This window comes from Amblyomma maculatum, chromosome 5 (genome assembly GCF_055883805.1).
Source record: "Amblyomma maculatum isolate TAMU_Amacu chromosome 5, ASM5588380v1, whole genome shotgun sequence".
NCBI classification, from domain to species: Eukaryota; Metazoa; Arthropoda; class Arachnida; order Ixodida; family Ixodidae; genus Amblyomma; species Amblyomma maculatum.
The window spans coordinates 118,944,067-118,956,153 of record NC_139348.1 but is presented as its reverse complement, the minus strand read 5'-3'; positions in this window follow the sequence as shown (position 1 = coordinate 118,956,153).

Here is a 12,087-nt window from a genome sequence, read left to right as displayed (position 1 = left end):
CGCTCGACGCTCGCCGATGCTCCGCCCTCCTGGTGACGCAGCGAGAGCCAGCCAACCATGGCTCTGCACCTTGGAGAAAGGCTCGTGACGAAGGGCCAAGGAGAGTTAGCTAGCACAGCAGCTGCTGACGCTGGCCACACGTGCTCTCGTTGCATCGGCGGCAGCTGAAGCTGAGTTGTGCGAGACGCCATTCTTGCTGAAGAGTGCTCGTGACGGCCTTCTTCACCTGGAGACGACTCCGCTGCGTCAGTTGAAGCGTTGGTGTTTAGTATATATGAATAAGCCAGCACGCTATATAAGCAAGCTTTAACAATGCGTTTTAATCAATGTTTACGAGTAGCTCCTCGGAGCGCTGTTGAAATAAACGCTGACATACGATGATATTCACACCTCTGCCGTCGCGAGCTGCAGCTTGCATTTTTTGACACACGGTGGTGGCACCAATTCCTTCAGATCCGTATGCTGAAACACTGCGTTCGAAGAAAACACAATTATAGCAAACTCAACATGCACGACAACAAAATATTGGGAACTTAAACTTAACCTTCAGGGGATTTGTTATTGTTTTAAATATATTGCAGACCATGGCTACGTTCAAACGGGAAAAGCACTATACATCATAATTACAAAAGCAGGTCACGTTTACAAAATAAAGCAATTCACAATCTAAACGACACAACATAGCTTGCAATTTAATACAGGCATAAAACGAGAATCATTGGGGTATTGAAAAAAAATACACTAAGCAACTGAGGAGCCTGCAGAGTTGATATTGAAGCATCAGGCACATTACAATGTGTAATTAGGATTAGTCAAGAAGGAAAGAAGCCAACAGTCGGCGAGGCCAAGGAAAGTTTGGGGATTGTAATCTTTTTTTTTTAATTTTACTTCGATAACCCCATAAATTAGTAATGTAATCTGTTCAGTGGAAAAATAATTAAACACAAAGCAGAAGAAAAAGCAACATGCCGATGGTGGGAACCGAACCCACGACCTCCGAATATCGCGTCCGTTGCTCTTCCAACTGAGCTACATCGGCCGCTGTCCTCCCTGCTACTTTCTTTGGTATTAATTTTGTGTGTATACGAACCTTGAGAGTGTTCACCAGCGCCACCCTAAACCATAGCGGCGGCCGTGGAACGCCCTGTGTTACCGCCAGCATCACATAGAACGTGATCAAGGGCGAGGGCGAAAGCTGTGCTAGAACCCTCTTACGCTACCTATGGCCTTAAGACTGCCAGAACCAAGCAATTCAAGTTGGGGATAAAATGAAAGCTGCCGGTCGCTGCCTGCAGGCGTTCCTCCCTACTCGCTTCGCTCCCCTTTGAAGCGCAGCTCTTTGGCACCCATCCATGCGCTTCGCGTTGTCCCCGTCGCCCTTGTACCTCGTAACCAGACCCTGCTTGTTCAGGTGTCATGATAGCCGTCCATCGTGTCTTCGTCGGCACGCACGGTCGTAACATAGGCACTTCACACGGCTTATTTCACCTGTGCTTATTGCCGTCGGAGCTTTTTGACGTTAATACCTGTATGAACTCCACGCCACCCTAATGTCATCCAACAACATGATCTAATGTTCGGGCGCTCATGTATGCGCTTGATTTCTAAGGCGTTCCCGCTGCGGAAAACTGTCAGGGATGTCGCCCACTCTGGTTTTGCTCTAACGACTCGGCCTGCTATAACTTCAATATCATTACGTTTGCCATGCGCGTTGGATAATGCGGGGAGGGTTTTATCGCGTGCAGCCAGGCTGAGTCAAGGGCACCTCACATTTGAGTACGCACTGTTCATTTCGTAGATGAAACTGCATGCGTGCCCGAGCAAGGCAGGAGTGCCATGTTTGTGGTTACGCGATCTCGCGATATTTTGAACATTCTAGTCCAGTCTCCGGTAGGTGGCCTGTTTTCTTCTACAGTTTCCATCTTCCTAATGTATTTACGAGCTTCCTTCTTCTATTCTATTTTACTGTTGAGTGATATACTGATGAAGTGTCTTGGTTATTTGCAAGTGACGAGTCGAAGTACGGAGGACTAAGGACTAAGGATTGCTGAAACGTTTCGGTTGGCTAAGCCACCGGGAAGTGGAGACCATGCTTCCAAGCACTTTACCGTATTATTTTGAAGACACTGCCTAGAGATGCGCGCAGGTGTGTACGTCATATTGTCATCCGCCGTTGCTTTCGCGACAATTGTAGTTTCTGAAAAGAGTCACTGCAGTAAACTCCCAAACGGGCGCTTCGTTTACCGCAGTTGGTTTTTGCTACTAATAATAGCTTGCTCGAAAGGAAACTCAAAGTTCCAACAGCGCGCCCCTTGTTCTTGCTATATACCTGCTGTGGATACGAATGATCTGTTATGAAATCTGGTCTGTGCTGTCTCTGAATTGGCTTATTAACTGCCGCTGGCTGAAAAAACCTCTTTTGTAGGTGTTGGAAAAGAAAACACCTGTGTGCATGAGTGCAGTTACATGACTTGTGCTTAGTTTGTACTTATTACCACACAACGAGAAGAGACAGTCTTGCATGCTTTCAGGAATCTATTTTAAGTGTTTGGGAGGGATAAAGCCTTTGCTAGTGGCGTTACCAATTTTAGTGTACTTTTTCCTTCGTCGCATGTGTACACAGCGGGGTTTGTTTTTGCTCCTCCTTGGTATGCTTGCTTAATAAGGTTCAGTCTGAAAAGAGCTAGTTGCTTGCTTCCTGGAACACTATAAATGCATGATTAGTCAGAACGTAGAAGCAGATCGTGTACTGTAGGAGCCAGTGACATTTTCAGATGTGATGATTCGTCCCCATCATTTTGGCCAGCAAGGAATGTTTTCAGGTTTTTTTTAGTATATTTGCTTTGTTCAGTTATGTTCTACCACTTGCTAATTTAACACAAATGCTCGAGGAGATTGATTGGACAAAATATATCGGCATGAAGTGTAGTATCGACGGCAAGGTCCGACACCACAGTTCCCAATTTGTTTGCAACTGCTAAACTTCTTGTGGGGCTCCGCTGTCGAGCCCGAGGTTGAGCAAAAAGCGAATGTTGATCGGACAAGCCCTGTACTTAGAGGTCCGATCAGGACGAAGACCACAAGACCCCATGGGCGTCCTTCCGTGAGGTCTGTGCGTTTAAGTTGGTATCACCACCAGTCACAAACATTCGTTTAAATTCGCCTCCGTGATCTTTCAATCTTTGCGCTTCAGCTCTGCGTTCTTTGTTATTGCTCCGACAACGGACGCTAAACGCATGGCACATTACAGAAAGATGATTTCGTGTAGCAGAGGAAAGTACAGTGTTCCTTCGAATGACGCCTACGAAGGAGATGGAATAAACATTTATTTCCAACCTAAAAGAAGAGCGCAGCACCTCCGGTTCTATGACTACCTATGGAGGGATGTTAGCTCGACAGCATCACACTCTCAAATGTACAGGACCCAGCGTCATCATGATTGTCGCCGGCTTTTCTGTATTAGCTGTACTTCCCAGTCGGAAAAAACTACAGAAAACTTTCTGATATTACGACAGAATTTCTGTGCGGTTTTTGACGGGAAACCTGTTGTGACGACAGAACATTCTGTAGCAACATCAGAAATTTCTGTAGTTAACAACATAAAAGTGCTACAGAACTACAGACAACAGAAATATACTACAGAAAAACAGCAGAACTACAGAAAAGTAATACAGAACTACAGAAATATCTGATGGTTTTTGACACAGTTCTGTAGTTTTTTTCGACTCGGTTGTGCCATTAGGGAAAGACATCTGACGCCGGTACCTGACATCAAGTGTGGTTGCTTCTCCGCACAGGACGTGCGGAGCCGATGGTGCATCCTTATTCTACATCGCACACCTGCTGTAGCTTCTTCACACACCTGACCAACATTATTCGTATCGGTACATATCCCCACAAATATTCAACACTGCCTCACACTACAGCAGACAGATTTCCAGTCCGCTGTCTACCATTTCTCTCCAGCAGCACCGCAGCCCCACTCCTCCTTCTTCAAATTTCCCTCGATAACTTCGTGGCTTCTAAACCCGCCTGTGGTGTCCTTGAGGCTAGGCGACAGTCGGCTATAGTCAAGGACGAGTTGCGTGTTTGACCCAGAGCTTTGGCTACGTTTTCTCGATTTTGCAGACTTCCATGGTGGAGTTAAACCAAAGAAAACCGGAACTGACCATGTTTAGTCGAGTTTCCGCTCTGTAAAGAACACTCAGCCCAGTTGAACACCAATCATTTGATAGGCCGTTTGATAACAGGTGTTACATAGCCACGCAGGAGAAGATCGAAGGTCTGTCTATCCGGGCCTCCTTCGAGGATATCTTATAGGGGGTATTCACGTGACGTCACAGCTGACGTCATTATGCAGTCGATGCCATATTTGTGTCCTGTTCGGACTAGTACTGGTACGAGGCGGCGGTTAGCTTAGCTGTTCGTGCGCGTCCGTTTGCTCTGCCACTCTGCCTCATGCCAGCACCGTTGTTATGAAAACTCAATCGGTATTATGAGTGACAGTTTGATTTATCAGCAAAGTGTGCGCGATGCGGACAGAGACCTGTACGAAACAAAACTTTGGTACCTACCCGTGTGCAGTCGATATGCGCAACTGCACGGTAAGCGTCGGCCTGTGCCCACGCATAGATATGTGCGACATTCATGAATTCCTTGTCCTACGGACGAGCTTCGTCACAAGAAACCAATCGCAAGCCTACTGACCACTCGAAGAATGCAACTACGTTACAAGCGGCTGGGTTAAGAGCCGCGGTTGAAGCAGACGAACTCGCTCTTTGTGTAATTACGTGCGTGCCGTCCAACGTTTATACCAACTAAACCACTGAGTTTTTGTAGCTGATATTCTGCATAGAGATGGCATTCGGTAGTCAGTACCTTTTATACAAAGCTAGTTAGGTGTATTTGCACCAATCGATCAGAAGTCGGATGTTTGCATCGTCTGTGGCGGTAAGGAAGCAAAAGAAACCGCTGCCACAGGCCACAGCGATGACACCGGTGGCGCCACCGCGTTGCCTAGCGGGCTCGAAATAACTTTTTGAAGTTTGTAAAGTTCTTCAAACCATCTGCAAAACAACTCTGCCCGCCTACGCTCCTTCGCCAAATCTGCATGCGGTCTGCTTTGATTAGCAGACGACACAGACGATGCGAACTTCTGATCGAATGAGGCAAGTACGACAAACACAAAGTTTAGCGAGCCCTCGTTGAAGGATTTTATTGCAGCAAAACACGGCGAGGAGGTGTTGGCGGCGCGCTGCATGCATGCGCATGACTGGAAGCGATACTGCGCTGCTCTTTTACCGGGAATGTGTCGTCAGAGTGCGTGAAGAACAGTCGTGCACGGATAGTGACAAGAGCTGGCTGCTGGGGCACATCCGGAATATTCCAGTCCAGCCCATTTTGACATACATTTCTCATATTCCATGATACTTATTGTGGGGTTGAGCCGTGCCAGCCATACGTGACGTCGCATCTCGGTGAGGTATCTCGTTCGAGTGGAGTTGTTCGTGTGCACTTCCGGAGCCTTAAAATGCCGAGGTCGTTCGCGCAGCTCTTAAGCTTCCTTTGTTTACACTGTGCACGCGTCTATTACAGTCTACGATAGCTCAATAAACAACATATTGCCGCGGATGCCACTGATTGTAGAACCGCACGACAGCACTTGATACGTACGTTCGCCCTGTTCGTTCCGTGGACACAAAAATGGCCGACTGCGCCTCAATTGCCCACAATGCACCGTGCACAGCGCGTCAGTGAATACCCCCTATAGCTCATGCGCAATAATAATGGAACAGCAAACCTAGTGAGAAGAAAGCCAGCAAAAAAACTGACGAAAACAGAAATGAGAAAAGTTGTCATACGTGACTTGTTATCTACATCACAATTTTGTAAGATTTCAATACCTTTCCCGTTTAATTGGCTGGTAACAACTTTATTTATAGTCCTGCAGAGACTTCACCGACGGGGCCTTAGGTCTCCCACGTGGGGACGTCGAGGTGATGCCTCGTCGTCGCCTCGCGGGCCTGCTGGACGGCCCAGGTCGCCGAGGCTGGGGCGGCGCAATGCAGCGGCCAACAGCGGCGGGAGGGTTCCGGAGTTAGCACCGTGCGGGTTTTTGTTACAGTCCCATAGCATGTGACAAAGTGGCTATATCAACGTGGCAGACCTTGCATATATTTTCGGGTATGTACCGGGGTAGATACTGTGGTATTGTTCTGGGTTGAGGTACGTGAGCGTCTGCAGTTGTAGCTGAAGGGCCACCGCGTGCGTCCTGTCCAGCTCCGCTGCCTCATGCGGACAGAAGAGAAAATAGACAAGAAAGAAAAGACGAGGGAGAGAAATACGCGCGCCGCAACAACAGCCGTCGTCCACCACCACCGAAGCGGTGGCGGGTGCAATGACGGCCTACAACAGATAAAAATCAGTGGCTGGCTAGCCCCCGCCGCAAGCGGCGTTGACCTACCGTCCCAGCCCCGTAGGGCCAGGAACTGCCACCCTTCACCAACCTCATGCACGGGCCTGCTACTGGCTCTGTAGCTGAGCCACCTCCGCTGCCTCATGCGGACAGAAGAGAGGTCTCCCCTGATGGGGCTGGTACAGGTGGGTCACCGCCGCTTGCGGCGGGGGCTAACCTGGCACCGAATTTTTATCTGTTCTAGGCCGTCATTGCACACGCCACCGCTGGTGGTGGACGACGGCTGTCGTTGCGGCGCGCGTCTTTCTTTCCCTCTTCCTTTTCTTTCTTATCTATATTCTCTTCTATCTGCACGAGGCAGCGGAGGTGGCTCAGCTAAAGAGCCAGTAGCAGGCCCGTGCATTTTCTTTTCTTCCTACAGCCACAACAACAACAACAACAGAAGAGAAAATAGCGAAGAAAAAAAAGAAGAGGAAGAGAAACACGCGCGCCGCAACAACGGCTTCGGTGGTGGACGGCGGCTGGTGTTGCGGCGTGCGTCTTTCTTTCCCTCTTCCTTTTCTTTCTTCTCTATTTTCTCTTCTGTTGTGGTCGAAATTACTCCATAGCCCTCCACTGTAGCTCTTCTTTCTCTCTTACCACTTTCACTCCCACCTTCTTCCCTTTCCTTACGGCGTGGTTGAGGTGTCCACAGACAACAAGCGAGACAGTTACCGCTCCTTTCCCTTCCTATAAATCAATCTATCTCTTCTGTCTGTACAAGGCAGCGGAGGTTACTCAGTTACATCGCCAGTAGCAGGCCCGTGCATTTTCTTTTCCTTCTTCCTACAGCCACAACAACAGCGCAGCGCGCCAGGCCGCGGGGAGCAAGAATGGGGTGGCTGCTCTTGGCCCTACGGGTACTGGAAATGGTAGGCCCTCTACTTTTTCTTGTCCTTCCAACAGTCCCAACAGCAGCAGTGCCAGGTCACTGCTGCAGTTAGTAACCAGAGGAGACGGACACGCTGTTGCGCTGGAGCGCTCAGATGGCACGGAAGCCAGTCGCATACGACCATCAAGCCTATTTAGCCCGCAGAGCTGCCGCTTTACAGCGAAAACGAGATAGCCAGAAGACGAAACGAGCTACCGAGACCATCAAAGAAAGCCACAATAAAGCGTTTTACCACGTGTAACTATGTGAATGAAGCTACCGCGTACACACTAAGTTTAACCGTACCTAAACCACCAGGAATACTAAGGCGGAAGCCAAATAGCTCATGACTCTCCAGCGTGTCCGTGCATTCGCAAGAGGTGTCCGCAAGATTTCGCGGGATACCGCGACTGTGACGTCATCACCTGGTGATGTCATTACTATATATCCGGTCATTTATAATAGCCCGAATCAACATTATGATGACATTACATCCTGCAATTCGAATCACTTTTCAATCATCCGTCTAGGGCTATTACCTTCTGCAAGTATGCGGCTCTTGCCTCTGCGGTACGTATGAAGGTTTGGGTCCATGTTCTTTGGGATTGGTGCTATCCTTATTGGTTTGCGATATTCGTCCGGAATATCGGCGGTTCTCTGTATTTCTTTAATTTGGTCTAGCCATCCTAGCTTCTTCAGAAGTTCTCTGCCCGTCGGTGTTTGTTGCAACCTGCGCAGTTGCTCGTTGATGTGCGCTTCACGCAGCTCGTCGAAGGTGTGCAATCCCAGCGCTAGGAGTTTCTCCGTGGAGGTGTTGTGCGGTAGGTGAAGTGCCGTCTTGTACGCTTTTCTCAGGATCGTGTCTGCCTGCTGTATTTCGCACTTGAGAGGGTGGTAATACGGAAGGCTGTATGCCACTCGGCTGACTACTAGGCTCGCGACCAGTTTGAGCGTGTCCTCCTCCCTGTTATCATGCGTGCCACCTGGAGGGTTGATGCCCTCAGTTGGGCTAGTATATGGGTGCAGCGTTGATTCGATATTATCCACATTCCGAGTACTCTGATGACTGTTTTCTCGGGAATGAGTTCCCCTTCTAGTTATCATCATCATCATCATCATCATCAGCCTGATTATACCCACTGCAGGGCGAAGGCCTCTCCCATATTTCTCCACTTAACCCGGTTCTGTGCTAGCTGCATCCACTTGACCCCTGCGAACTTCTTAATCTCATCCGCCCACCTAACTTTCTGCCTCCCCCTGCTACGCTTTCCTTCCCTTGGAATCCAGTTTGTTACCCTAAGCGACCATCGGTTATCCTCTCTTCGCACTACATGTCCTGCCCATGTCCATTTCTTCTTCTTAATTTCCACTAGAATGTCGGTAACTTGAGTTATTTCTCTGACCCACTCTGCACGCTTTCTATCTCTTAATGTTACCCCTACCATTTTTCGTTCCATAGCCCTCTGGGTTGTCCTCAACTTAAGTAGAACTCTCTTGGTTAGCCTCCACGTTTCAGCCCCATAGGTGAGTACAGGCAAGATGCAACTGTTGTATACTTTCCTCTTGAGCGATACCGGTAAGCTAGTAGTCATAATCTGCGAGTGCTTGCCAAATGCGCTCCATCCCAATCTTATTCTTCTTGATATTTCCTTTTCATGGTCCGGATCTGCGGTTACTATCTGTCCTAAGTAGACATATTCACCTACTATTTCCAGTATTTCGCTACCTAATGTAAACTGCTGTTCCTTCCCGAGGCTGTTGAACATTACCTTAGTCTTCTGCATATTGATTTTCAAGCCTACCTTTCTACTTTTTCTGTCTAGGTCATCAATCATTATTTGCAGTTCATCCCCCGAGTTGCTTAGCAAGGCAATGTCATCAGCAAATCGCAGATTACTGAGGTATTCTCCATCTACCCTTATCCCTAACTGCTCCCATTCCAAGTCTCTGAATACTTCCTCTAAACAAGCTTCTAGTTATACCTTTAGCTTTAGATCTTCGTCAGTGGGTGATTCTTTGTTCCTTTTCCCTCGCCATATTCTTAGTAGCTCCGATTTCTCAGTGGAACATTGGAGCCCCCTTGCTTTGACATATCCTTCTACGCAGGATATGTTCTACGCTGCTAGTTGAAGCCTCTCTTCCTTTTCTTTTAGTGATCCTGTAGTCGTCCAGATGGTGGTATCGTCCGCGTATGTGGCGTGTTCTATCCCATCTATCTCTTTTAGCTTCTTTGCTAAGCCGATCATAGCCACGTTAAAGAGCATGGGCGAGATCACCGAGCCTTGCGGCGTGCCTTTGTTTGGGGTATTGAATTTTTTGGATCTGAGTTCTCCCAGACCTATCATTGCGGTTCTGTTCGAAAGGAAGGACTTGGCGTAGCCATATGTCCTCCTTCCACAGTTCAGGCTTGCAAGGCCTGTAAGTAGGGCTTCGTGGCTTACGTTATCGAACGCCCCTTTGATGTCTAGCGCCATGATGACGTTTTCTCCCATCTTGGGGACATTTCTTAGTACTTCCTCTTTAATCTGCAGCAGTATGTCCTGGGGTCGAGAGTTTTGCTCTGAACCCGAACATGCTGTGGGGATATAGATCTTTATCTTACATACGTCAGGACGAGTGGGCAGGAACACTCAATCGCGGTAGCGGCGCTTGTTGACTCGAATCTACGAGAAGTGACCAGCGCATCACTGAAAGACTGCTCGGTCGTCGAGGCCGAGGAGGTAGCCGTAGCTATGGGCCTGGCGGAAGGCTACAGGAAAAAGCAGTCACTGACAATTTTGACAGACTCGCAAGCAACGTGCCACAACTATCTGCGGGGCAGAATCGGCCATCGAGCAATCCGCATAATTCGTTCGAGTGGCCACCCAATGAAACAACCTGAGGAAGAAGACCTAATCAGACACACGATCGTGTGGATACCGAGACACACCGGGGTAAGGGGAAACCAGAAGGCGGACGAGACAGCTCGCGGTTACGCTCAATACCGGGCACCTAACACGTGCGACCCTCTGGACGACGACCCCGTACCCCAAGAGTACTCGGCAATCCTGAACTACTACAAAGGCTGCAGAATGCGGTATCCACCCCCGCACAGATCCCTCAGCAAGGAGGACTCCGTCACGTGGAGGCAGCTACAGACAGGTTCCTTCCCGCACCTACACACACTACACAAAATGTACTCCACACAATACACAAATAAATGCCCATGGTGCTTAGAGACACCCACGCTATAGCACACGACGTGGGAATGTCAGGGAATTCCAGTAGCGCCTATCATAACAACAGCGGCTTACGACCTGGGCAGCGGAAGTCGCCGCCAGGCGTGACCTGGAGGCCACGACCAGCAGCCGGAAGGCCACCCACGGAACGGCGGCCACATAATTTTACTTTTTCAATTTTTTGGTCTTCACTGAATAAAGTTTGTACCACCACCACCGACTGTGGAGCAGTGGGAGGAAATGCTCTCCAGCGACCGGCGGGAAGACCAAGAAGGTCTGATCCGACGAGCCCAGCTGGCGGCGGCATCCTGCGGGTCCCTGGAATAAGGGCGGACGACCACCGCTACGGAAGATGGTAGACATCTAACCACCACAAACTCTATAGATGAAATAAATGTTTATTCTCTCTCTCTTAATCATCCTGATGGCGTCATCAGAAAAATAAAAGTCATTTGCCCATCGTGAATCAACCTTCCATTACTCGGATCCCTAGTCCAGTGCTTTAACCAACTGTGCTACGCTAATGCACATCATAATTATCTTTGTCTACCGTGAGGATAATAGTAGCAGGATGCACGAGGGACAGATACTGCGCCATTTCCTGTAAACCAATTATAGCACACTGCTTAAGTTCTGTAGCTTGATACATTAAACGGAATGCTAGTTGTGTTCATCAAGGGGTCCCCGATGTACCGTGTAAAGCCGCAACGCTCAGTTCTCGCATTTCTCCACTGCAGACTCTGCAGTACTCTCAGAATTGTTGTTTCCGCGTTGATCTGAAGGAATAGATATGGACGCCGTCTTTCGCCAAAAAAAAATGAGTCGATCAGTTCCCTTGCTCCGTCCCTTTGGCATTCTCCGACGAAGTCCGACCACACTTGGAATTTACAGGTAAGGATAAATTTATTTACAAAATTGTGCGCATTTGGTATCCCTCAGAGAGCGACCTCTCCGCATGACACTCCCGTTCAGTCTCTACTGTCTTCTGCTCTTACCTACGCCCATCGTGATCCCCCCGACCCCTCTCTCTCCGAGACCGCTCCTCGCCAGGTGAACGGCTGTCTCCGCGTAGTTCCAAGCTTCCAACTCCTCGAAGATTCGGACAATTCCCAGAAGCCGGCCACCCTTGCAGGCACCCCCTCCTAGCCGCGGGCAGCAGTCAACTCGGATGACACGGGCAGTGCGCCATGCGGGAGCCCGTAAATGTTTCCTCCTTGCCTTCCTGCCGGCGCCGGTTCTCCGGTCCCCACCGCCGCTTCGCTGCTCCGATTTCGAGCATTTCTTTAGTCCGGCAACGCTTCGCGGAACGCATGGCATGCACAAACATGCAAACGCCAACCGTTCGTTCTGCCGGTGCTTGGAACAACACACAGCGCGCACGACAGCCCTATCGCCACTGTGATGCATGATTTCTTGGAATGCAGCGCACTCCTACGGCTCAACGCTACTTAAGTATGTCAGTGCGCCTTCAATCACCCTTTAAGAAAAAGAAAAAGTGTACCTAAGGAACAGTTTGCCCCCTTTTGATTAGTTTGTGATCGTTG